This window comes from Callithrix jacchus, chromosome 1 (genome assembly GCF_049354715.1).
Source record: "Callithrix jacchus isolate 240 chromosome 1, calJac240_pri, whole genome shotgun sequence".
NCBI classification, from domain to species: Eukaryota; Metazoa; Chordata; class Mammalia; order Primates; family Cebidae; genus Callithrix; species Callithrix jacchus.
In genome coordinates this window covers 74,764,703-74,791,495 of record NC_133502.1, presented here as the reverse complement: position 1 = coordinate 74,791,495, position 26,793 = coordinate 74,764,703, and the positions used below count along the sequence as shown (strand labels likewise).

Here is a 26,793-nt window from a genome sequence, read left to right as displayed (position 1 = left end):
CACATGATCACCTTTAAAACTTTAAACTGCTGTGTTTAGCTGTTTCCTTGAGCAGGGAGAGTTCCGTTTGATGAGTTTGAATGCCACTGTTTCATAACGTTCATTTTGCTCACATGTTTCACAGCTCTCATCTCCTTATCTTCCTGTTTGAGAATCCCTCACCAGTCATGTTTCTCTCTGCTCAAGTACCATTTTACTTGACAAATAGGGCCTCAAATACATCAGCAGTTTTCAACTCTTTTTAGCATTGATAAATGTTGTAAAATAAAATTTTATTTGTAGAAACGTAGTGTGTAAATCCGCAGTGGAATGGCAGTAATTGAGGCAGAGGTGCCCTGCAACCCTAAAGGTGTCCATTTGGACCCTTGGGGCTCCCTCTGCAGCCTGACCATGCAGCAGGCCTTCTCTGTGATTGCTGGAATGAGCGATCCTGGACCCTCACAACCCATGCCTCAATAGTTAATGAACCAGGTGATCTGCACACGTATTTCAAGCTCTATATTATCCCTGTTGAGGATATCTAGATTTCAACTTCTTTGAAATTGCTTTCTAAATATTTATTTTGTCATGGTTCTACATATGGAAGGGTCCTCACGGCAGACGGACTCACAGGAACTTACGCACCACCACACTCTTCAGTGGCAGCAGAACTCCCATTAGCAGTTTCCTGACAAAGTCTTGGAAAAGAAAGCTGCAAATGAAAATGAGGATGCAAATCACAAGGGAAGGCAGAGTAACGTTCCTTTTATTTAAGTGGACTTGCTGATTTCAAAAGAACCATTTCCAGAAAAGACTGGGCTAAGCTCCAATCTTGGCCTCTGTATATAATACAAAAGTAGATGCTGTAAATTAGTAAACTGGTGGCATTCGATCATAAAAAAAGAAGAAAAGATGCATTTTCTGTTACACCCCGAGGCTGTTCTTTCCAAACCGCTGTGCAGAGCAAACACCAGGTGGGGAGATGGCTTTGTGGACATGCAATCCAGTTTCTGATCCAGAAATAGGTCACAGCACCAATGTGAAAATACCTGTTGTTTTTTAAATAGATCTGTGTGTCTCAGTGCGTGTGTGTGTTCTTTTTCTTCCTTAAGCGCACTTGAGATTCCGCAAAGAAATGAGGAAGTGGAAGTTTTGAATCGGTTTGTCTTCTTTTGTCTAGAGAGGATTTTTTTAAAGAGTTTCTAAGAGGTAAATTGAATTTCTTCCTCAGGAAAGGTCAGTTTTACATGAATCAAATGTATTAATAATGATTTTTTTAATCCTGGACTATAACTTCTAGAAGTTTGCAAGTTGGGAGCCTGTTTCCTCGGCTCTGTGATGTTCCCTCCTCTTCCTGGGGTTCTCTCCTCCTAGGACCCTGGGACCAAGCACTGACCCTCAGGTCTTCGATCTCTCTGATCTCATAAACTCTGATCTCTTTGTCCTTTGGAATACATTCTAAAAGAATCCCTGGATACCCCTCTTCAAAAGTCCACATGCTCTTGGGGGTTCCCATTGTTCTGGCATGTTGAAAACAACATCCACCACACGAACATGCTTTTTAATTGTTGTCTTCTTGGAAGCTTCAGAGCCATGACACTGTAGTGAAAGCTCTTAAGGATCCCATCCCAGTTTGAGGACCAGGGCCGGCAGCCTCCACCAAGTGCCAGGCCCTCCTATCCCTCAGCAAAACACTCACATCTTCTGGGAAGGGACACAGGGATCAGAGCACAGGGCAGCAAGGGACGTGAGCCAAGGACAGTGGTGTCTGAAGACAGCTCTGCCTTTACAAGACCCCGTGGAGCTTAATGTCTGCATGCCCAACAGCAGAATTGCCCTTGCTCTTTTTCATGTTTAAATTTACGGTGAGGTGGGAAGATTGATTGAGCTCAGGAGGTCAAGGCTGCAGTGAGCTATGATCACGCCACTATACTCCAACCTGGGCAACGGAACAAGAAGCTATCTCAAAAAAAAATTTAAGGGCTGAGCGCAGTGGCTCATGCCTGTAATCCCAGGACTTTGGGAGGACGAGGTGGGTGGATTACTTGAGGTTAGAAGTTCGAGACCAGCCTGGCCAACATGGTGAAACTCCATCTCTACTAAAAAAAAAAAAAAAAAATCCAAAAATTAGCTGGGTATGGTGGCATGTGCCTGTAATCCCAGCTACTCAGGAGACCAAGGCAGAAGGTTGCAGTGAGCGTGGGAGGTGGAGGTTATAGGGAGTTGAGATTGTGCCACTGTACTCCAGCCTGGGTGACAGAGCAAGACTCTGTGTCAAAAAAAAAAAAATTAAGGTATATAGATACACATTTAAGGTATCTAAACACATGCATACACACACACATAAATGCGGCACCTTTCCTAAGTGTACATACAGTTTGTTGAATTTTCACAAACTGAGCATGTCCATGTATCCAGCCTCTCAACAAGAACAGTGGGTCACCCACACCACACATAGAAGCCCCCCATGTCCCCCTTCCTGGTTACAACTGGGCCCATCATTGTCCTCAGTTCTGACAGCATAGCCTAGGTCCACTGGATTTTATACCTAGTATTAACAGAATAATACAATTTGTACCATTTTTGTCCAGCTTCTTTGGCTCAAATTACTTTGCAAGATTCTCATACACATTGTCTCAGAGCACTGCAGATCGTCAGCTTCTTACACCATCTTGTATCATTCCTTGGTTGGAACAGACCATGACTCAGTTACACATTCCACTGCTGATGGTCAGTTGTGTGGTTTCCTGTACTTATTCCTACTAGCTGGTGTGAGGCACGGATGCTTCTGTGGGCATTTTCAGGCCAAAACAGCTGCTATTGTCCAAATAATTTAAGGAACGAATGAGGAAGAGGGGATGGAGAAAAGGAGATGTTGGTCAGAGAGTGCGAAGTTTCAGTTAGACAGGAGGAAACGTTTCAGTGATCTACTGGACAGCATGATGACTCTGGTTATAATAATGTATCATATATTTCAAAATTGCTTTTAAAGAGTAGATGTTGAATGCTCTCACCATGAAAAAATGACAAGTATATGAGATGATGGATATACTAATATGCTTGATTTAATTATTCTACAATGCGCACATATACTAAAGCGTCAGAATGGGTGCGGTGGCTCATGCTTGTAATCCCAGCACTTTGGGACACCAAGGCAGGTGGATAGTTTGAGTCCAGGAGTTCAAGACCAGGCTGGGCAACATGTGAAACCCTGTTTCTATGAAAAATATGAAAATTAGTGACGCATAATGGCGTGCACCTATAGTCCCAGCTACTCAGGAGGCTGAGGTGGGAAGATGACCTGAGCCTGGGAATTAGTGGCTGCAGCAAGCCGTAATCATGCCACCATTCCAGTCTAGGTGACAGAGTGCCACCCCATCTCAAAAAAAATTTCATTGTACCCCATAAGTATGTACAGTTATGTGTCAATAATTTAAAAAATTTAAAAGTAAGTAGAAACAGAAACCACACCAAACTTTTTCAATAACAGAAAAGGAAGAAAGGAAGCAAACCTAGCCTCAGAAAAATGTGCTGTTTGATCAGTTTTACCCAGATAGCACAAGAGCAGAGTAACAGGTTCTTTCTAGATTCATTGGGTAAGTGCGTAGCTTCTTTTCCTTTCAGGGCAAGCAGTGTGGATGGAGACCTTAAAATACAGAGAGTTGGTGATGACTGGGAAGTTGCTTGTCAAGCCCCAGCCTTGATTTGCTGAAAGATCTCATCAGAAGAGGAGAGAGGGAGTAGGCAGGATTGGGACACTGGAGGCGGGCAGATGCCCTCATTCACAGGGAGCAGTTTCAGAAACACCTGAATACTGGGCTCCACAGGTGCTTCTCCCATATAGAAGACTGAAAAAACACATTAGACTAACTGGTCCCACTACGAGGAAGATGCAACTAGGTCCCCCATCCTCTCCTCCAAAACAGTCCCCTTGGATTCAAGGTGGTAACAGTCGGCCCTAAGGACTGACACCAGAAACCTCAGAAAGACGTTAAACTATTGAAGGAAGTTCAGGAATGTGCTGCACAGAAACTTCTGGCAGGAATTTTCCTATCTAGATGAGTCCTAAAAGACAGAAAATCACAGAGGTTTTCGAGGTTGGAGAATTCAAAAGTCTGGATGTTTGTATTCTTTGGTTGGTGCTAATATAACCCTGACATGACTGCTTCTGTTGAATGCATACTAACTACATGGTATTCGTTGGTATTTGCAAGCTCCAGGGAATGCTTCCCTCAAGAGAGCATCATTTTGTAAATTAATTCAATAAATGCAAAAATAAATGCATCTGTTTAATGGGGGAGGCAGTTAATGTTTCTAGATTCCCCTGACCTCCAGCTGGAAATCTGGTTGAATTTTGAGATGTGCTTCAGTCCATCCCCCAGTGGGCAATGACTTGAAGTCTCAGGTTCTGGAGGCACTGGCTCACAGGGGTCAGGCACTGTGGACCTCACTGCCAGGTCCCGTCTATGTTCAGGGAGATACCATCTCCCAGGATTACTCCATTCTCATGCAGGAGGCTGGGTCTCCTCTTGAGGGGATGTTAGGTGGTACTAACTCACCCCTGGGCCAATGGCAACATCAATGGCAACTCAAGCTGTGGCTTCCTCTGAGTTGGAAGCTTGTTGGGCAGCTTCGCCCTGAGGCTGGGCTTCATCTGGGGCAGCTGGTCCAGGCCTCGCAGGAACAAGACAAAGATGCTCTGGTTCACTACGTCATTCAGGAAGTGCTAAGGAGTGTGGTAAAACAGGATCATAGCATAGGAAACACAAGTCTTGGAAAAGAGAAGGCTTACTTTTAGTCATTGTGGGCAATATTCTTAAAGCCAAAAGAAAGCCCTGAAAAACAGACTCTCTCCAGAAAGTAGGGAGTAGAGTGTGAGGAGGAGGGGCCAGGTGGGTTAACATGCATAACCTTCTCCAAGAGAGCAGGCTTGATATTGAAAGTGCCAACTTCCTATCTGCTATGTAGATCAAAGATGTCGATCCACTTAAGGGCTTAGTTTAACACACAGCGCATGAGAAATGCTCAACAGATCCTTGCTATTCTGCTGGCTTTTCATTGTCTGTCCTGCTAAGCAAAGATGTTCAGGATGTACTAAATGTTACAGAATAGTAAGCTTTCTAAATAGTAAGCTTTGTTTTACTTTATCTTGTGTAAAGATAAAGTAAAACAAAGCCTATACTTTGTATATCTGTGTATAATTGTGTATGCAAAAATATTTCCTTGGGAAGCAAGGGGTGCATAGAGATTATGTTAACCTTTTACACTTAAAACCTGCAGATAACATGTTTATTGTAGTAACCTTGGAGAACACAGAAAATCACTTGTTATTTAAAGTACACAGGCTAAATGTCAAACTTGTTTAGGACTTAAAGTAAATCCCTTTAATGAAAGGAAATATGGTTCCAAGTAATTAAATCCATGGGGTGCCCTTGTGCTCTAGTTAGAAAATAATCTAATATAGAGGAGAGAAAGGAGAAAGAAAGGCCAAATTTCAGGGACAGGACAGCAAATCTGATTCCACCTAATACTCACCTTCCAAAAGTTTTTTAAAAGCCAATGAAGACATTCCTATTATTAATAATAAAGAACATTCCCAAGACTAGTGCTTCCAATTTATTGTGACTTGTGCATAGAGACTTACCAACTCATGAGATATGTGCCTCTTTTGAAGAGTCCTCCAGATAAATGCATCGTTTATTCACTCAAGATGTGTTCCACTGAGACATTACCCACCACCTGCGGAAGTCTGGCCTACAGACCTTGACTCAACGACAGATGAATAAATGCATACTTACACCATAACGGTGGTACAAGTGGGCTAGGGATGGCTGTTGGCTGCTTTCAGAGGGTGAAATGCAACCAATTGACCAAGACGCTCTGTCCAGCCACACATTTATTCCTAACAGAGGGTCTAAGTAGGATTGACCAAGACCCTCTGTCCATCCACACATTTATTCATAAGAGAGGTTCTAAGTAGGATTGACCAAGACCCTCTGTCCATCCACACATTTATTCATAAGAGAGGTTCTAAGTAGGATTGACCAAGACCCTCTGTCCATCCACACATTTATTCATAAGAGAGGTTCTAAGTAGGATTGACCAAGACCCTCTGTCCATCCACACATTTATTCATAAGAGAGGTTCTAAGTCAACACACTTGTGGATAATTAACACGATTGACAGAGAGGTTTTATGAATGATAAAAGCTTTAGGTTCTGGGCCCAGAGTAAACTCTATTAACAGGTAATTCCCTTTTGATCTCCCCCTGAGAAGACCATCCAGCACAAAGTTTATGTGATTAAACAGCAGAGACAAAGGGATGTGGAGTAAGCAGACTTCAGCTGGGAAAGCTTCTTATCATCCCTATCTCTTCCCTAGTGATGGACCCGACAGCTGCCTTTGGCCTGCCCCAATAAAACCTTTGGCCTTCCAAAAGGTTTGAGATTATAAACTATAAATTTTACTAATATTTTCCATAACATTTTGCCACCTCCCCAAGTCAATCTCACATTCCAATGTGCATAGAGCTACTCTAGGCAGCTCAGTGGATGTGCCAGATAACTCCACCCATGGTGTCCTACAGCTGCTTTGAGCAGGAAGTTGGATAATGGTTGGGGAGAAAGGATGCTGGGCCTCCTCTGGCTCTCAGATCACCCACCTTTATTACAATTAGGAAATTGGAAAATCAACCACAACCAAGTGCTTCAGGAATACCTTAACTTAGGAGCTAGGAATCAAAAAAAGGCCCCAGAACTATGTATCTGCTATGTGCTCACCAGCAAAATGGCTGCACCAAGCCCTGCTCTTGACACTTATGGAGGCACTGCCCAGAAATCGGGACCTCTTGCTAAAAGTGCTGCAGAAAACCAGGACCTCTCCTCTGTGCTTAACAATGGAAACAGCAGACACAGCGAAGCACAGCCGCACTACCTTGTAAATGGAAAACACATGCACCTAGTCAAAATGGAATAAAATCAGGCCCAGAATCTAACTGCAAGGGAGTTTAGAGAATGCCATTTTTAGTATTACAAGTTCTGGCTGTAATACCCTGGCTGGAGAGTAGAAATCATGCAGAGCTCTGGTTCTCCAGGATCCAATGCAACTCAGGGTACAGATGCATTGATTTCCCAACCAGAACTGGTGTTGATTGGCTGTGGGGTGAGCATTCTGAATCTCTTGGGACTGCACTTGTCTCTCTTCTTTGCCTGTGGGATCTCCCCTAGCCCCCAGCTCCTGTACTCAGCAGTAGTCACCCCTGAAGTAGGTACTGTGAAGGAGGATGTCTAGGTCAAGGAAGCATCATCAGTCTCAGAAATGTCATTGCTCGTGAAGTCACAGAAGCTGCCTGGGTGGCAGATTGCTTGTGCACTGCTGCGCAGATCAGGAACCCTATTCTCGCCCCACCACAGGTCGGTGAGAAGGCAGACCTACAAATCAGCATGTGCTTGTTTGATATGACTCATCTCATTTAACTGGCCACACAGCTGAGGCTTAAATGGTGTTATCAAAATACCAAGGCTAAAATAAATGGATATAACAGAGTTTTAGGATAAATGATCAACATAAAGATAATTAAAAGCAAATACATAATCTGAAATAATTGGGGGAAAATAATTCAGGAACAGAATGAAGAGGGAAACCCTCAGGGTCCTCCTCAAAATATTACAAAGGAAAGTCAAGTGTGTCAGACAACAGGACTAGTAAGGGCAAAGGCAGAATAGCGGCAGGAGAGGGCGGTTACCCCACAGCAGGACGCTGCTCTGTGAGGATCCCCCAGCGGGTGCCCCACTCCAGCTGTGGTTTCTCTGCAGGTGGTCAGCCTCCCTGAGCCTCTGCAGAAGGCAGGGATAGCAGACTTGCCCTTCGAGACCCATGCAGAGCTGCTGAAATGATAGTATTGGTATTCTGGATACAACTGGAAGTTGATTAGGGCTGATATTGATGGTACTCACTGTCATATTTTCAGTTGCTTTCAGCAGTATTTGGGCTCCAGGATACTGATATTTGCTCAATACATGAGCCTGCAGAAGTAACTGGGAGCAAACACCCGATATCAGTATTAAAGATATGGTGCCAAGAACAATATGTTACAGAATACTGCAGACCCACTTAAATCATTCTTTTCTCTAAGAATGTGGGGTGTTCAGCGGGTGAGTGAGAGTCCAGGGATTTTGCTCTATGGCTGATGAAAGGAATGCGACATGTGATGTTTAGCACCCATATCAGGAATTGCTCTCCTATTGACAAACTGACGTCACATGTGCCTATTCATCATTTATCCTGGGCACCTCGCTCAGGTCCTGATGAGCCCCCTGTCCTCTCAGCAAGCATTACCTCTATATTCAGACCAAGGCCTTGTGAGGGATGGAGGGTCATTAAGATGCACTTCCTGTCCTGAAGACGGACTTCAAGAGAACAAAGATGAACATGGGATCCCTGCTGGATTCAGAGGTCTATAGAGATGGCCGCATTTTGTCCAGACCTTGGAGTTAAAAATGGCCGGAAAATGCAGGGAAGGAGGTTCTAACCCCAAGGAGCTGTATCAGTCAGATGTTCAGTATGATGCTGCTGTAACCAACAGTCCGCTTGGAACTGACACATGTCATATGTGTCCCTAGCTTATTATACACAAGGGCCAGGAGCAAAAGCCTCCCACAAACCCAGAAGGACATATTTAATGCACAGCAATGATTGCTACAGGGACCCAGATGGGGACGTACAGGTGCATTTGTGGAAGAAGGCACTGGCCAGAAAGCCAAATTCATATAATGTGTGGGTTTAGGGAGGAGGCATGTGTCATAACAGAGTTCCCAGGAACAGCCCCTGACTTGTATATAGGCAGTAGACTAGGGGTGCCCCCAGGGTCAATCCCCATAGAGAGTAAAGAGGCAAGACTGGGCAGCAAGAGAATTTGAACTGTGGAGGCCCAAGAAAAGGCTCAGCCGGGGGCACTTCAGGCTTGTCCTAATGTACCAGGCTAGACCTTCATGCACCACCTCCTAAACCAGCCATTGGATGGAAGCAGCTCAAGGATAGGGTAGACCCTGGCTGAGGGCAGGCCCTGGGGTGGGCTCAGCTAGAGACTTCAGCAGCATTGCTTCAGCAGGAAGAGGGTATGGTGCTGGCCATAGAGGAGTGTCCTGTGGAGGACTGTGGTCTCCAGCACAGAGGAACTCCCAGGGGCTTGGAGATGCCAGGCTAGAGATTTTCAAGCAGTCATTCTTGTATTTCTAGAACCACAGGGACAGAAGATTTCAGAAGTGTCAATGGGTTAATGCCTTTCCTATGGGCTTGACCAGGATGTACACTTTCCATAACGCATATGCTGTGAGAGTTTAACAACACACAAGGGACACCTGCATCTCAGCAAGAGAGAACGCACACAAGGGACATCTGCATCTCAGCAAGAGAGAACGTAAGAGTATGTGTAATATATCATCTGCTTTTCAGGTGAAGGACAACTGTATGCAAAAACAAAACCCAACAAGGGCCTGAATTTCTGCCCCAGTTATAGTGTGATGTAGCAGGCAGACCTGGCATACCTGACACCTGAGCAGAAAATTGCCAACACTCCTCTCTTCTATAAGACGAAATTATTGTCAGTCATAATTATGACATGAAATAAATATGCATAAACTAAAATCCGAACTTACCAAATAAAATGGTGCACCTCGAAGTTCTAACCTTAAGTCACTGTCTGGGATTTTAAACACAAATGCAGATTCCAAGTGGTCACACTGAAGGAACTCCATTGTCTCTCTTCTGTACCTTCACTGCATGGTTGCTGCGTAGGTCATACCTGCTGCTTCCATGCAGGAACAGGAATGTGTAGCTCCTCAGGGCTGAGGACCCCACAGTGCCTGAAGTGAGTCTGAATGATCCAGGGCCCTGACAAAGGTCTCTCGAGATGTGCCTGTGGAAGTTCAGTCCCTGTGTGTCAGAGGTGACCGTATTGCTGGGAGTTCTCTGAACTGACATGGTGTTTATTAAAGGATCAGTAATGAATTCATGCTCACTTGAAGCTTATGTACCTATCACTGAAGCTCTAGTAACTGCAGCAATTCTTCAGAACTCTCACCAGAAATGATTTTAGGGGAAAACAGTATGTCATGATTGACATTGTGGGGAATTCCTAGTGTGCAGTGACAAAGAGCGGGCTCATTGGTACTTGGTATTATTATTGTTTTAAAATCCCCCACGGATGATGAACCCCCTTCTAGCCCACACCAGGGCAGACCACTTGCTCACCCTTTCCTTGGTACTCTGCTGGGATGGCACTTCTCACTGTCCTTCTGATATTTCCTTGCCCCCACGTTCCACTGAATTCTGGTATAACATCTCCAAAATCGAGCAGCATGGCTTAAGAATGAAAGCTGGAATAATTCAGAGCAAAACCATTGTGAGCCAAAAACTCCCTTCTTAGTGTCTAAAGGGATGTAAGAGAGAAACTGAGGATGTGTATATGTGTGCAAATGTGAATGTGTGTTAGACGTCAGTGGGAACCAAAGGTTGTGGGAACAGAATCAGGAGAAGGAGGTTGTGCTGGAAAATTGAATCCAGTAAGCAATGTATTTGGCTTCCCTAAGCCTTGTTTTCCTCTTCTATTAAATGTCAGGGAGGCATTGTAAAAATTAGGAGATAATCTTCATGAAGGCCTTCAGCACTTTAGCTGTCTGATAAGCAAGCACTCAATAAAAGCTAGCTCTGCAACAACAAGGATATAGTATATCTATGTACCTCTCCTAGGAAAAAGAAACCACGGAAAGACATTGTGGCCACTAACTGGGGAGGCCGCCATGCTGACCGTGAGTCTGCCAGTGTTCCACCTCAAGGGCTCTTCCACTGAGCGAGCCTGAGAAGTGCTGTCGTCATGGTGCCATGACATTAACCACATTCCACACAAGCCGTGGGACGGTGATTCACAGCGACAGGTGGCCAGGTGGTTTACACAAGGAAGGTGAAGTCTCTCAGATCTTGGAGGGCTAAGCATTAGACAGGTACAAGCACAGTTTCAGTATAAAAATCTGTCTAGGAATCAGGTCCTTACATTTCTTTGGAATCTTCTACAACTGGGTTATAAAACTAACCATGATATGATATAAGGCATTTCCAGAATGCAGTGATAGTAACAACTGCTAACACTTATTGGACACTGGCTACATGCCTTCTCCAGATCCCCAGACCAAACTTTCATCTTTATTTATGTGTCCCCCAAAGCAGATGCTGCAACAAGGACTCAAGAGGAGGTGGTTTACTTGGGTGGTGATCTGGGAGGCCCAAGCAGGGAGAGGAAATGCAAGACAGGAATGGAGAGGAGGCCCCAAAGGGTGTACTCAGGAAGAGGTCGCTGCTGGGGCAACTGGGCTCAGTCCCCAGTGGATCTTCCAAGTTGTGACCTACACTTTGCCCCAAATCATCCTGACATAAGATAGGATCCTGAGGTTATCTACTCCCTCTTGTTACCCCTTGGCTGAGGATGCCATTGATGCCTTTGTTGAATTACACAGCTGGCACTTCTGGGTCACCTGCACACATGCACAAGCTCCTGAGACACCCAGGAAAGGCTTCAGGCAATGATGCAGAGCAGGCTGGAGGTGGGATGTCATCAGGATACGGGGGCCTATCCACCTCGGCTACAGGTTGACTCAGAGGTGGATTGTGGTAGATTAAACATGACCATACTCTGCAATTTCTCTATTGATAGATGGGAATTTCTCTATTGAAAGGTGGGAATCTAGTCACCCACCTTTCTGAATTGCTTGGCCCATAGAATGTGATGTAAATAATGCTCTGAGACTTCAGAGTCTATATCTTAGGAAGGCTTTCAGTTTCCACTCAGGACAATGTCTCTTGGCACTTCAAGCATCCATGGATAAATTTGACTATCCTAAGACTGCCATGTTGTGAGGAAGCCCAAGCCACCACATGGAAAGACCATGTGAAGAGAGACAGATGGAGAGAGAGATTCTCAGTTTTCATTATCCCAGTTGTAACATATGGGAGATATCCATAATATGGAAGTGAAATGAGGCAGTCCAGCTGTATCCAGTCTAAATTTCTGACTGAAGAATCAAGAAACATCATAACATATCATTGTTTTAGTCACTAAGTTTTGAGGTAATTTTGTATGGCAATGAGTAACTAGACATGGGTTGATGGAATCTGAAGGAGAACATGACACAGCATTTGCTTAGCTCAGGATCTGGAAGGAAGGACCATCAGAGATTTTCAAGCCCAACCCTCTTATTTAAGAGTTGAGGACATTAAGGTCCACTGACACCAGCCTGGGGTTCTTTTGCTCCTGGATGGCAGCTCCTACGGCCCTGGGAAGAAGGGCAGTGCTGTGTCTAGCAGTTGCCAGCCCTGAGCAAGGCATATAAAAGGATATGTGATCCAAGTGGGAGGAATCTGAGAATAATCAAAACCCCTACTGACCCCCTGCAAACCAGGCCTTTGCTACTAGTCCCCTGGGCTGTTGTCCAAACCCTGCTGCAATGTGGATGGGAAAGACTAAGACATCACTCACCCCCAGGGGAAGTGGGGAAGCTCAAAGACCTTGGCATTTGTGCTGCTCTGTGGTTCTCAGCATGTTGTCTTGACTGGCAGCATCCCCATCTCCTGGAACTGGCTAGAAATGCATAATCTCCAGCCTCTCTCTAGGCCTGCTGTCTCTGGAGCTCCAGGGTGGGGGCTTCACATTATCCTCAGGAATTCTGAGGCTTGCCAGCATCTTTTGGTGTAGTAGAAACACGAGGGACAATGTGGCCCTGCAGATGGCCAGGCCCTGATTGACAATTTCCTCAGCAGCTCACTCAAGGTCCAAAGACTGAGCCACCTGCACCATCCTCTGATAAATAACTTCCCCCCACATGCTAGACTAAACATACAGCACCAGGAAATGGGGATGGCTTGAACAGAACTGTCTGGCTCACAATATTCTCTCTTCTAGAGTCAGAGTCATTCATGGGAAGGATAGATGAATTTCGGTCAACTGGCTGGGACACTTCTGTGAGAGGGGCTATCACTTAGCAGGGTCTCTAAGGGGAGCTTAGGGAAGTAGTAATGGGAGGGGCTTCCTGGGGTCTCTGCCCTCTCACTGCAGTGGGGAAGGAAGGCCTGGATTTCCCTTCTGGAAAAGGGAAGCTTGTGACACTGGCAAGTAAGGGATCAGAAGTGTCACAGTGGGGAGTGGAGCAGTATGTCACTGATGCCATTGGTGGGAAGGTGAGCCTGGAGTCACTCATGTGGAAGGTGGACACTGGTTGGGAAGGTGATCCTGGTGTGTCTGATGCAGAAAGTGGACCCGGAGTCACTGGTGGGGAAGGTGGACCTGGAGTCACTGGTGGGGAAGGTGGACCTGGTGTCACTGGTCAGGAAGGTAAGCCTGGTGTCTCCAGAGAGAAAGCAGACCTGGAGTCACCAGTGGGGAAAATGAACCTGGTGTCTCTGGTGCAGGATGTGAACCTGGAGTCACCAGTGGGGGAGGTGAACCTGGAGTCACTAGGTTTTCTCCTTACCTTGGTGATAAGTTTCCACGGATAGCAGAGCACCTCATTTTACAGCTTTCCGGTGTTTCTAGTCAGATTACACAGAAAGGGCACTAATCAATTCTCTTCCTAACTCACCCTTCAATTCTAGAAAACAGTAGACAATTTTGAATACCATTGTCTCTCTGTTATCCACATTTGTGTGAAAAAAACTGCATGTCAGTGGACCTTCAAAGTTCAAACCCGTGTTGTTAAAGGGTCAGCTGTAATTCCGTTCATGATATTAGCTACACCTGGAGATAAACACCCAGGGACCCTCAAGTTCAGTGGGGGATGAGATTTTCCCAAAGTCTTATCTTCAAGCAAATATGGAGCAGAGCAGACCTCTGAGGGAAAGCCCTGGGTGGGGTTTGCTCCATGTTCCTTTCGCTGTCAGAGTGCGGAGCCCCTGTAATCTCTCAAACATGGAGAGAGTAAACCGAAGCTCACCGTCCACTGAGACAGAAGGATGCTCCACCTGTAGGTAATTGACAGTCCGATGAGTCTGTGCTGTCATGGCAGGTGCTGAAGGGCCAGCGCTGAACTCTGCTCAGTGTCTGGCATCTACCACAACTCCCTCATGTTGTCCTTTTTTCCTAACGATAGTTACAAAGCATTCAGCTGTGAAGCCAGTGCCTGAGGAGGAGAGAACCCACTTGCTTTCCCTTGTTTAAGACCTTCTTGGCCATGGCTTCTTCTGGTTTTTTTGGCATAAATTACTGGTAGTGGACCCACATCACAGCATCTGAGCACTTGCTGAAAATGAAAATTTTAGAACCCTTCCCTAGAGCTTCTGATGCACTAAGCCATGGGGTGTCCCAGGAGTCTGTGCTTTAACACATTTCCCAATTATTCGTATAAATGCTGAGGTTGGACACACATCGACTTTAGCACGGGTGTGGCCTACCCACTCAGGTATCCCTTTCTCTGGGATCTTGGCAGAATTCATCTCTTCCTAACCCCAGGACAAGCCAACTACAGGACCCATCAGAAACCACATATGGGGGCAGTAGCCTTAGTGTGTGTTTAAATAATAGATTCTAAAAGGTTTTCTGCATGGTTGAAATATAGTGCTGGGATGGATTAAGCAGAGTGCTATGGGCTGAACTGTGTCCCCCAAAAAGTTTATACATTAAAGTCCTAACTTTCAGAGCCTCAGAATGTGACTGTATTGGGAGATGGGGCCTTAAAAGAGTGGGTTGCATTAAAATGAAGTCCTTAGGGTGGCCTGGTGTACTTCTAAGGAGAGGAGATTAAGACACACACACAGAGGAAAGGTGACATAAAGAGGCATAGAGAGAAGACACTATCTGTAAGCCAAGGAGAGAGGCCTGAGGAGAGCCAGTCCCATCAACATCTTGATCAGACTTCCAGCCTCCAGAACTGTAGGAAATAATTCCTGTTGTTAAAACTCCCAGTGTGTGGTACTTTGTTATGGCAGTAGAGCCGACTACAACACAGCAATTCAATTAACTCCAAGTATTCTACGGAGAGGTAGCTTTTGAGTTATACAACACTTAAGGAAAGAGGGAGCATGATACTGACCATTTCATAAGATGAAGACACCTGCCTGTTGTAACCAGGCTCTGTAGACCCCAAACTCACAGTACAGAACCACTTATTACCCAACTCATGAGCAAAATGTGAATCACTCCATGGCAGGCTTCTCATCACTGCACCCATGTCTGACAATGAGTTCAACTGTATAATTAAGTAAATTAAGATGGCCAAGGCCACTGGATCAGATAGCTTATCTTTAGATCCATGAGTATATTTGGCAGGAACATTAAGGCTTCATACAGATGGCTGCAGAATGTTTAATCTGAATTTTTATTGGCAGCCGTATCTAACACAACCAATTCACTGTGAAACCCAAAGTGCCAATTAGACCTTGTTTGTCCCCTGCTGCAGCTTTATGAGGCTGTTGGAATGAGAGTTGCCAGGGCCCAAGAGTAGGGTGGTGGGCAGAGTGTGGCTGACACCTATTTAAGCTTAGTTGGCCACCCAGGAGTCGCGTTTTATTGATAGTGACCCATTCTGGCATTGACGACTAAGGAGATATAATGTTATTCCCCATCTCACCCACACAAGCCAAACCATGGTGTCTAAAATGAACCTCCCACGTGGAGGAGATACTAATGACAGTGCTATAAAGAAACTTACCTAATGCCCACCTGAGACAAGCAGGTATTGAGTCACTGTTTACCCTGACCTACAAACTAATTTGTGGAACACGTAAGACAAGTACCATTAGTGGCTCCCAGATTCTACAGCATAAAGCTGATCGCAAATAATTTAAACCAAATTATATAACTGACATCTAATCTGTACACATATCTGAAAGATGGCAAAAATCAGAGCTAGCCTGTATTGACCCTGCAGTCACGCACGTGCCCATGTGTGCCCATGTGTAGATCTAAACGATATTCTCTCCAGTGCATACCATTCCACAGGTGTCAGGGAAAGCCAAGAAAAGAATCCACCAGTTCAATTCTCATGTAGACAAGGTGCAAAGGTCTATAGTTATCAATGTACTCGTTTCAAAGACTTGTGCTCAAAGACGTGTGCTGCACAGCAAACGAGTTGACAAAGAGGAGGGAAGTGAAGAACACTTACCAGGCACCAGCTTGTGTCAGCACTGGACCCAAACCTCACATCACACCACAAGGCAGGAGTCAGAGCCCATTTCACAGACGAGGACCCTGAGACAGGCCAAACACCTCTCCCAAGTGGGAAGAGATAGCACCAGACACAGGTGGTCTGACTCAAATCCAGCCCCGCTGGTGACTTGGGGATAAATCACACCACAGACAATGTCACCTCTGGCTTGAGTGCCCTTCCAGCCAGTAGAGACAATGTTATTTGCCTTTTAGGCAAATCAGAGTATGCTGTGGTCACTTTGCCTCCTGGTATTTGGTCCTGCACTACTGAGGCTGGCCTGCTGTGACAAGTTGCATGTGGCAGGATCATGGTGTGTGACCTCCAAGGCTAGGTCATAAAAGGCCTTGCAGCCCTCACCTCTGTCTCTTGGATCACTTACCCTGTGGAGGCCAGCCACCATGTCATAAGGACTTTTAACTAGCTCTGTGGACAGGTTCACAAGGAGAGGAGCCAGGGCCCTCATGCAGCAGTCAGCACCAACATGCCAGCCACATAGCAAGTCACACTGGAAGTGGATCCTCAGCCCCACATGAGTCTTTAGATGAGCAACATCCCCAGCTGACATCCAACTGCAATTGCATGAGCCAGATCCTGAGACAGAAGCACCCAGCCAAGCTGATCCCAAATTCCTAACCCATAGAAACTGTTTGAGTGACTTTTTGCACAGCAACAGATCATCAATGCCCATAAACGTCTTCACTTCACTTTCATGGAAATATCCATGAATTAAAGGCAGTGATTTAGTAGGATGTGGCACCATCCCTGGCAGTAAAAATAAGTGGTAAGAAACACTACCTGCTCCACCAGTCAATGACAGAGTAGCAGGACCCCAAAGAGCTCAGCAGCTCCCAACTTTTGGCGTTACCATCCTCCAGGTGTTAAAGAGCCTGTGGTTAGGAACCACAAAAGCCCCATGCACTCTGATAGCCTTACATATACATCACTAAAACAGGTACCAGCCTCAATTCCTCTCTTCCTCTTACATCCCTAAATGCGCCTCAACAGAACCTGCTGCAGCCACCTTCAAACCTATCCCAAATTGACCTGCTTTTCTCCATCTTAAAACCACAACTATGTCTCTCCCAAGGACAACTCTCCCAAGGCAGCAGCCTCCTAAATGGCACCTAGGCTTCCTCTCTGGCTCCACTCAGCAGCCAGAAGGGCCTAACATAAATTCCACCCTAGCTCTCCTCCGTCAGGTGCTCCTGTGGGCTCCTGCTACCTGGAGAATCAAATTCACCACTTTCCCTGGCCTTCAGAGTGCACCCCAGCTGAGCTTACTACTGGGCCTTTGTCCTGCCAGTCCCTCTTTCTGGAACATTCTTCTCGTGGATTCTATTTGACTTCTTCCCTTCATTTTTCCTCACTTCATGGTCACCTGACCACCTGCCCAAAAGAAGCTACCCAATGACTTCTTTGTCTCTCCCTACACTGATGGTCTCAGTCAACTCAGGCTGCCACAACAAAACACTGGAGGCTGGAGTCTACGACCAAGGTTCTGGCGGGGTTGGTTCTTGCGAGGGCTCTCTTCCTGGCTTGCAGATGGCTGCCTTCTTGCTGTGTGCTCACCTACGGGAAACGGAGAAAGGGAGTGAGCGCTGGTGTTTCTTCCTCATTCTACAAGGGCACTGGTCCTGTGGGATCAGGTCCTACCCTTACAACCTCATTTCACCATTGTCACCTCCTCACAAGTCCTACCTCTAAATGCAGTCACACCAGGGATAGGGCTTTGGCATATGAGGAGGGGGCAGCGAACATTCTGCCCATAGCACTTGTTTTCTGCATCGCCTTTTTGCATCTGCTGTTTTTCACTGATTTAATCATTTATGGATTTGCCTCTCTACCCCGCCTACCTTAACATCCCCAATCTCAAAAGCTGTTCCTGGCATGCTGCAGGTGGCCAGTAAACATGGGATGGGTGCACGAGTGGTGAACCTGTGAAGCTGGAGAGAATCACACATGGATGAGATATCAGGAAGACAGAAGTGAGCTCCTGTATGTATTGAGGTGGGGAGGTGAGGGCTGTTTATATTGATTTGCATCCTCCGCCTGGTCTCAATACTGATAGAAACGTATGCAATCGATGGACAACTTATATTTGTATACTACTTAGGATTCACAAAGCTTCTAACGCACAAGGCCTCGTTTGCTCCCTGCCACATTCTGAGATACAGGGAGAGTCAGCACCCGTGTAACAGCTATTGTTGCAAAGAAGAGCATCCCCAGATTTGCTAGCTTCAAACAGCCACTTATTTGGCTCAAGATTCAGCTGATCAGCAATTTCGGCTGAAAGCAGCCAGGCAGTTACTGTGGTTTGGGCTGTGTTCCCTCATGTTGCTCCTGTCTGGGAAGCTGGGGGTCAGTGAGAGGGTGTGCTTTGGCAATGTGGCCCACTGTCAGCTGGGACGCCTCTGTTCTCCTCCACACATTGCCTCCTCTCCCAACAGGCCAGCCCAGACTTGTTTGCAGGCAGAGACCAAGGAGTGAGAGCCAGCAAAGGGCACCAGGCTCAGGAGGCTGGGCAGAACGATGCATCCTGTTAGACAAAGGGAGCCATGAAGCATTCCATCTTGAGGGGTGGAGAGTTAGACTCTGCCTCTTATGGAGCTGAAGAGTCACAATGGAAAGGACACAAGGAAGGGATGGAAAGTGGGGACATTTTTGAAATCAATCCAGCATATTCACACTTTAAAAAAGAGAGGCTCAGAGAAAATATAATGACTTGCCCAAGGTCACAGTGCTCAAAGGCTTGAACGTGAGTCGCCTGCCCCCCAAACTACTCAGTTCTCAGTGAGCAGTTCTGAGGATGCAGTAAGCTCTCTCTAATGTTAGTTACTGACTTACTTTACCAACCTGCTGATGCTAAGAACTTTCCCCTATGCCGCTTCATCCAAGGTTTATGGCAATGATTTCGCACCTCCATGCAAACACTGCACCGACCTCATGCCAACAACAGAGAGGCTGTCTCTTCTGGAACAAAAACGCTCAGCTTAGATTTAACTATTAATGCCAAGTGAGGAGTGCCACACTTCAGGCTTTAACACAACGCTTCTCATGATGGTTCAGGCAGGCTTTTTGCTCTGCTTTGGTGACACTTGATTGGCACCCTGAGCATGCCTTCAGAACTGTGTAGGTGGCAACCCTGAAAAGTGCAGGGCTGGTGGATTTAAAGAGAGTGGGTGACAAGCCGGAAAGTCCACACTCTCTTCAGAGTACAAACAAAGACAGAAAGAACGATTGCAAGCTGACTCACCCAGTGCACAGCTCCATTAGAAATTTCCGGTGCAGTTACTTAGCAAATCAGACTTAAAAGACCAGATGCTGAAAGGATAGATTTTTAACCTCCACATACACACACAAAATAAATACATATATAAGTTGGTGAGATGATGGATAAGTTAATCAGGTTGATTTGACCTTTCTACAATGTATACACGGATCAAAACATCACATTGTGCCACATAAATATGCACAATTATTATTTGTGAGCAAAAACGTATTCATCAATTTCTAAAAAAAACCAAATGCCTTACCTGGTAGGAAAGATCTGAGATTGCCTTTTCCTGTTTTTAGCCAATTAGAAAAAGATTAAAATGTAATGCATTACATTTACCAAAAATGGCAATTAAAAACCATCATTAACAAGTGTTTAAATCAAATAGCGCATTAAGATGAAAGAACAATTAGTGTACAATTCTATCAAGTTCTTTCTCTCATAGAAAACAGTATTTCTGGTTAATTTAGACCAAGCGTTGGCAAACCATATCTTGGGGCCAAATCCAACCTGCAGCTTGTTTTTGTAAATAAAGTTGTATGGGAACACAGCCTCACTCATTCATTCATTCATGATTTGTCTATGTCCAATTTCATCCTACACCAACAGAATGGTGCAGTCCTTTTGGCCTTCAAAGCCCAAATGATTTACTCTCTGGCACTGTACACACAGAGTTTGCTGGGGACTGATCTACTTCCTGAAGTGCCAAGTTCTGCAGGAGGTCCTGGGATGCGGAGAATGGGGAGAAGGGGGCCAGTGCATGGGTCTGTGTGGTACATGAGGCAAGTGTGATCTGCTATCCTCCAGATACCTGGAGCAGTGTGTACTCCCGGGGAGAATTTGCTGAACTGAACAGCATAGCATCAAGATCTAGCTGATCGTTGGAGAACATGCAGAATGTGCCTCTTCTCAATCCAGTTAACTAGAATCTCAAAGAACCAGCTGAACCCAGGCCCCAAAGTTCTGCCCCCAAGCCCAAATTAAAGCAACACTGCAGTCTGATACTCCTGTTTTTCTAGGGTGCCTCTGAATTACTGCCTGAGTCACAAACTGCCTTAGATTAGACTCTTGTTACACTCGGGGAGGGCCTGGACTGTTAGAAGGTGAAAGAACCAGGCAGGTCGATCCTTGGGAAACTCAGCTCACTCACAAGCCTGCACCCAAGATGGCCACAATCTAAGTTCGGGCACAGATGGATCCCTGGTTCCAGGCAGGCCCTCCTGTTGGGGTTGCTGCTGTCTCTCATGTATGGTTGTGTCTCACAGGGCCAGAAAGGGACCAGGGGCCCCTCTCAGGCTTGATTTATACAAGGGCTCGCATCAGTCTGGATGATCCTTCTGAGACAGGAAAATAGGGAATTAGGGCAACCAAGGGTTAAGGCATAAGCAAAGGAAACGCAGTGCAGTCAGTCTGGGCAGGACTGGGCAGTGTGCAGGCCACATCTTCACTCTGTGATAACAAGACAGAAGTTTCCACTTCAGCCTCTGACTGACCGCGGGCAGGGTCTCCATCTTAGCCTCTGATTGGTTGCAGGCCAATCCTTCCTGGGGTTGGGCCTCTGAAAGGCATCTAGGGGTGTTACCAGATTTTTTGGCTTAATAAAAACCCTAATGAAAGGGTGCTCTTGAGGGGCTTGCTTGAGCCTGCTCCCACTTCTATGAACTGTTCTTTCACTTTGCGAAATCTGTGCTTTCGTGACTTCTTTCCTCTGTCGCTTTGTTTGTTTTTCATTGCTTCATTCCTTTGTTGCTTTCCTTGGGCACTTCGTTGAATTCTTTTTTGAACATGCCAAGGACCTGGACAACTCACAGTCAAGACCTACCATCCAGTATCACTGGGGCTGTCACTATGGCTAGCCCAGCTTAACGGCCACCCCATGCTTTTGTTCGACATGAGCTAATCCCATCACCTCCCAAGCCTCTGGGTCTGCAAGCTGGGAGTAGAACTGGACTGCCTACACAAACGTGTTAGCAGCTCAGGGCCAGAACCCTTTAGACTGGCCCCATGGAGCTGCCCAGGTGATGAACACAGAACTGGGAGGCAAGGCTAAGAATACTTTTCCTAGGAGTGAAGCAACTCTGCAGTCAGGCCTTTCTACCCCTTGCTTGGTGGCCGTCAGGCTCTTTTCCCTTCTGTTGCCTTCCTTCCATCCCTCCACCCAACCTCCCTTTCTCTCCATGCACTCATAGCCCTCACTTCTGACCTGGACTGTATTAACAGACCTGTGTGTGTCCAGGAGCCTCTGATTCCTTTCCTTGCTTATCCGTGCATTCTTCAAACATAAGGAACCTCCCACCGCCACCTAAAAGAAGCTCATTGCAGCTCTTTGGGAGAACACTGCTGGGCACATCCCTGTCTCAAAAGATGATTCATAGGAGTTGGAGCCAAGCATGGTGGCCTCTTCCCTTTGCGAGCGATGGAATAAGATGTGACAGGAAAGACCATTCCGATCCAGGAGACATGAGGGGACATTTTCAGGAAGGACCCCTGGGGAAGCTTGTCCCTGCCATTGAGAAGAGGATGGGGGAAAAGACAGTGCTGGGCAGCTCATTGTCCACCACTGTGGCTGGACATAGTTCCTGGACAGTGGCAGGTGGTATGTAGGGAGGCAGCCCACCACAGACCAACACCACTGAGACATGGAGAGACCCGGATTCTCGATGATATTGGCAGGCTGATGAAATAATTGTCTCTGGAATCACACTAATGCCAGAATTTGCAATATGTGGGAAAATGTACTTTCTTTGGTCATTTAAACGATTTTGAATTCATCTGCATGCTATTTGCTTAGACAAGCTTGAAGTAGCCGTCACCAGTGAAACACCCTCCCTGGACCCTGGGGTCTTCTTTCCACTAGGCACACTTGCTCTGCCTCATGGGGGTTCCCTCTCAGTCTTAAACATCCTGAATTCCTTTCCACATTGATGCTTAAACTAGGCTTGATTTTGAAGTATTCCAATTGGCCTGCATTGTCTCACAATTTCTCCTACCATGTCCAAAGGTGTTAAAAATTTTATTAAAACAAATCACTACTGCTGGAGGCCAAAAGTTCAAGACCAGCCTGGAAAACATAGCAAGACTCTATCTCTACAAAAAAATTTAAAAATTATCCAGGCATGGTGTCATGTACCTATAGTTACAGCTACTCAGGAGACTGAGGTGGGAGGATCCCAGGAGTTCCAGGCTGCAGTGAGCTATGATCACACCACTGCATTCCAGCCTGGGTGACAGAGACCTTGTCTCTAAGAAGAATAAAAAATAAAACTGACTCACCAGACTTCTGCTTCTGGTAATGATGAATTAGGTCATTTGAAACAAAATTCTTGCTGAGGACATTATAAAAGCAGAATAAAAATATTAAATCATCCATCTAAGGGCATCAGAAAACTAAAAATAGAGAATAAAGTAGAGCCAGGATTGTGTGAAGATGGAGATCCCAACAGGTGAGTTCAGCATTGGGGCTGCTTTTCCCTGAGGGCATTTTACAGTTTGAAGAGGGCATTTGAGAAGCAGAGCAAGAAGTTCAACAGGCCCAGAGAACAGTTCCCAAAGTTCAGGACGGAACAGAGCATGAAGCCAAGGAGAAGCGTGGTAGAGAGGGAAGCTTTACTCAGGACCAAGGCACACGGCGATGCAGTTGAGAAAGAAAAGTCTTTTCAGTAAGTGGTAGTGGCTCAGCTGCAGATCCACATGGAAATAAGAGAAAATTGCTACTTTATACCACACACACATATTTGCAGGTCTAAATGTGAAAGTCAGAACACATCTTTTGAATAAAAATGTAAAAGAATACTTTCTTGAACATGGACTAGAGAAAGCCTAGTTAAACAAGTAGTAAAACGCATGATCCATACAGAGAAAAACTTGATAAATTGTCCTGCAGTCATTCGAAGACCCCCAGTCATTGAAGACACCAGGAAGAAGGGAAAAGGTAAGCCACAAAATGGGCGGAGTTATCTGTATTGTGTTTAACTTGAAGAAGATTTCTGCAAATTATTAGGATAATGACAACCATGTAGAAAATGAAACAAGAGACTTAAAATGACCAATAAAGATATGAATAGGTAATCAAGGAAAATTAAATGAAAATCACCATGCACCATCCCTCAGAATGGCCAACACATAAAAGCCTGGCAGCACCAAGGCTTTGGCGAGGTGTGAAGTGATAGAGCTCTCCCACCCTGGAAAGGGTTTAGGTCAGTACAACCACTTGGGAAGACTACTTGGTGTAATATTAAAAAGAAAGCCATGAAGAATAGAGGAGCCAGCACATTCATCTCTAGGTATGTTGGTTCCCAACAGCACTGCATGGACAAGTGCACCAAGAGGTAAATACGGTACTCATGGCAGCAGCATTGTTTGCATCCCCTAACTGAAAATGATCCAAATGTACATTAATAATAGAAATCTATTCTTAGGTATGGAAGCACACAGGGATGATCTACAGCTAGCAAGCCAGATACACCAGAACGCTTGCTGCATGATTTCATTAAGATAAAGATCAAAACCCAGCAAAACTAAGTCAATTATTCAGTTGATAAAGGAGATCAAGAAAACGATTTCTATTAAAGTTGGGATAATTGTTACCTTCAAGGGCAGGTCCTCTGGGAGTGGCAATGTTATCCTTTTGACTTGAGTACTGGTTATGCAGGTTTACTTTGTGGATAAATTATCTTGGTTTTGTGTACTTTTCTGGTTGTATTTTATATTTCACCATAAATAGAAGAGAAACGGAAAACTGCCACTCAACCCTCATTCAGTGAAGGCTTTGGGAATAGGCTCTGCTTGTCTTTTTACATGCCATGCCAGCATCAACACCAGTGTCTATATATAGAAGTGTAGTCCAAGGAGCTGCTGCATTTCTTTCTTCTAGGTGCTAGATCTCATAGCTGATCATGTCTCTGGGTTTGACTTCGGCACACAAAGCTAAGCACCACCTGCCATCATTCAGGATGCAACTGCAAGCCCTTCTGTGAGACAAACATACTTTGGGCTTTATTATTTCATCTACTCAGTTTCCCATAAAACTTCCTCAGAGATTCATTTGATTCTTGTTATATATGCATATATTTTTGATGTTACCCTTTTTATTTTTTGCATTTTGTAGTTGCTTCAGTTTATATAGGTAGCACTGTCTTTGTTATCTATTGCTATGCAACAACAGCCCTAAAATTTAATGAACTGAAACAATGACAACTGATTATTCCCCATGACTCAGCAATCTGGGCTGAGCTCAGCTGGGCTGGGTAATGGTGTTTGATGTGGTTGGAACATCAAAGATGGCTTCTTCACTTGGCTGTGAGCTGCCCAGACATTCTTTTTCTCTATGCGGCCATTTTCCCAGATGGGTAACTGAATTTCTTACATGAGGCTCAGCACTGTAAGAGAGGGTGTTCCAGGAATATAAGCCCAACGTGCATGATCTTATCAAGCCTGGGTCATGTTTGCTGACCCAGACTTGATAAGAGCATGCACGTTGGGCTTATAATGGCCAAATCAAGTCAAAAGCCAAAGTCACAGGGAGGAGACAACACAAGGCAGTGAATGTCAGAGGCACAAAAATAAGCCCATCATAGATATACTGGAATGATCAAATGCGTATGTTCAGGAATGCGTACGGCAATAAAAAATGGAAAATAGATATTCTGTAAAGTTTCCCCTTCTTTGTCAATTTGGCCAACAGCTTACCAGTGAGCAAACCTCCACCAGTTTTAGCACATGTTCTTCATTTTTAGCATGACTGCTTAGACAGTTTTCTCCAAGATCAGGCATATTTATGAACACTGTGATGCTCATAAACCTCAGAGGTGGGAGAGCCAGAGTAAGTCTCAGGTCTCAGGGACCTAACATTGAAGGATGCAGCCCCTCCAAAAAATGTGCAATGAGCTGAGAATTGAGTGAGGTGCCATGGCCTTGCTCAGCGTCTGGATACTCCAGCCACCTTCCCTGAAAGCTGGCTCTGACCTCAACACCTTTCCTGAACTTCTCACAACAACCTCCTTGCCATGTTCTCCCCTCAGCCTGCCTCACTATTAGAAATCACTCTCTTAGTATTATGGGATTTTGAGATGAAAACCACAGACGACAGTAGGAACTTCTGGGACACTCATCTGAACAAACATGGAAAGCCCAAGAATAAGGCATCATCCTTAGATAAGGGTGCCTATAGTCTGGGGAGGAAAGTGTCTGGATCTTCCATTACCCAGCAGCTACTTCCTTTGAAACCCTCTATAGCACCCCTCCCTTCTTCACCTACCCTCATAAGCAGTTCTAAATTCAGTGCTTGTAGATGGAGTGGCTGGCCAGAGTTCCACAGGCTGCTTGCCACTGCTGCTTCCAAACAGCTACAAGCTGTTGAGTTATTCCTCTTGTTGGTTGTTCATAGAGCCACCAGAGATACTCGCCATGGTTTCTGATCCCTGCCTGCCTGGTTGAGCTGTTACGTTACGCTGCATCATTTCCCTGAGTTGGTCTCTGTTCAGGGAAACTCGTGGCATCTTATTTAACTTGTGCTTCAGGACTGATGCTGGCAAAACTATCTAAACAACAAATAAATGTCCTTTAAAAGTCCTTTCATTTTGTCAAAAGAAGGAAACTAACTAGCCATTTATGAGGGTTTAGTGTGCGCTAGATGCTTTATGTATTCCCTGACTTGGTTCTCACAGAAACACTTGAAAGAGATATCATTACACCCATTTTCACAGTCCTGCAAACTGGAGTGCAGAAAGGCCAAGTCAGTGGTATCAAAGGCTCTGCAGTCCTGATAGCACTGTAAGAACACACTTGAAAATGTGTTCCTGACAAATGTTCTGATCTGCCAAAAATACTTGAGTTTCTTTGAAAAAAAGAAACCATTATTGACCTTAAATCTAAGAAAGAAAGTGTTCTGTTCTGTTTTTAAATACTGGGAGCCGGTTTTAGGTAAGAAAGCCCATGTGATATTTGATAAAGATTACTAGTCCTTAGAAAGAGACACGATTGGTGTCAATAAATAAGGTCAATAAGGATAACAGAAATCAGTGTTGATGCCAATTAGGAAAAAAATAGTCTCAAGACGATGGTTAGGATGAAGCCTCCTGCTGTGTTTACTTAAGGGATTTTCCTCAATTATCTGTGAGGCAAGAAGGCAGAAAACATTGAATGAAAACATGAAACCACTGTTAGTCAAGAATTCTACTCTCTCTCAACAATCAGAAACCAAATTGCCAGGGGAAGCCCTTCTCCATGCTAATTAGAAAAGTCCGGGAGATGAAAGTGAGACTAGACTAATATAAGATAACTATGAAAGCATAGGGGGTCCCAGTGTCCTTACAAACACTCCAGAAAATTATGCCCTGTGAAACTGTGCAG

General features: G+C 45.3%; 1 long non-coding RNA gene across 3 annotated transcripts; it reads right to left on the bottom strand.

The window, feature by feature from the left end:
* Nucleotides 1–3,056: 3,056 nt before the first annotated feature.
* On the bottom strand, nt 3,057–16,443 carry LOC118153709 (uncharacterized). 3 transcript variants are annotated; one of them, XR_013525992.1, is made up of 5 exons: nt 16,125–16,443; nt 13,500–13,557; nt 10,231–10,355; nt 9,636–9,912; nt 3,057–4,705 (listed from the first exon to the last, which is right to left on the bottom strand). It is a non-coding gene; the product is annotated as an uncharacterized LOC118153709 (long non-coding RNA). The 3 variants fall into 3 exon arrangements; XR_004743173.3 differs by having other exon boundaries at nt 3,057–8,015; nt 9,636–9,895; XR_004743172.3 differs by having other exon boundaries at nt 9,636–9,895.
* Nucleotides 16,444–26,793: the final 10,350 nt, after the last annotated feature.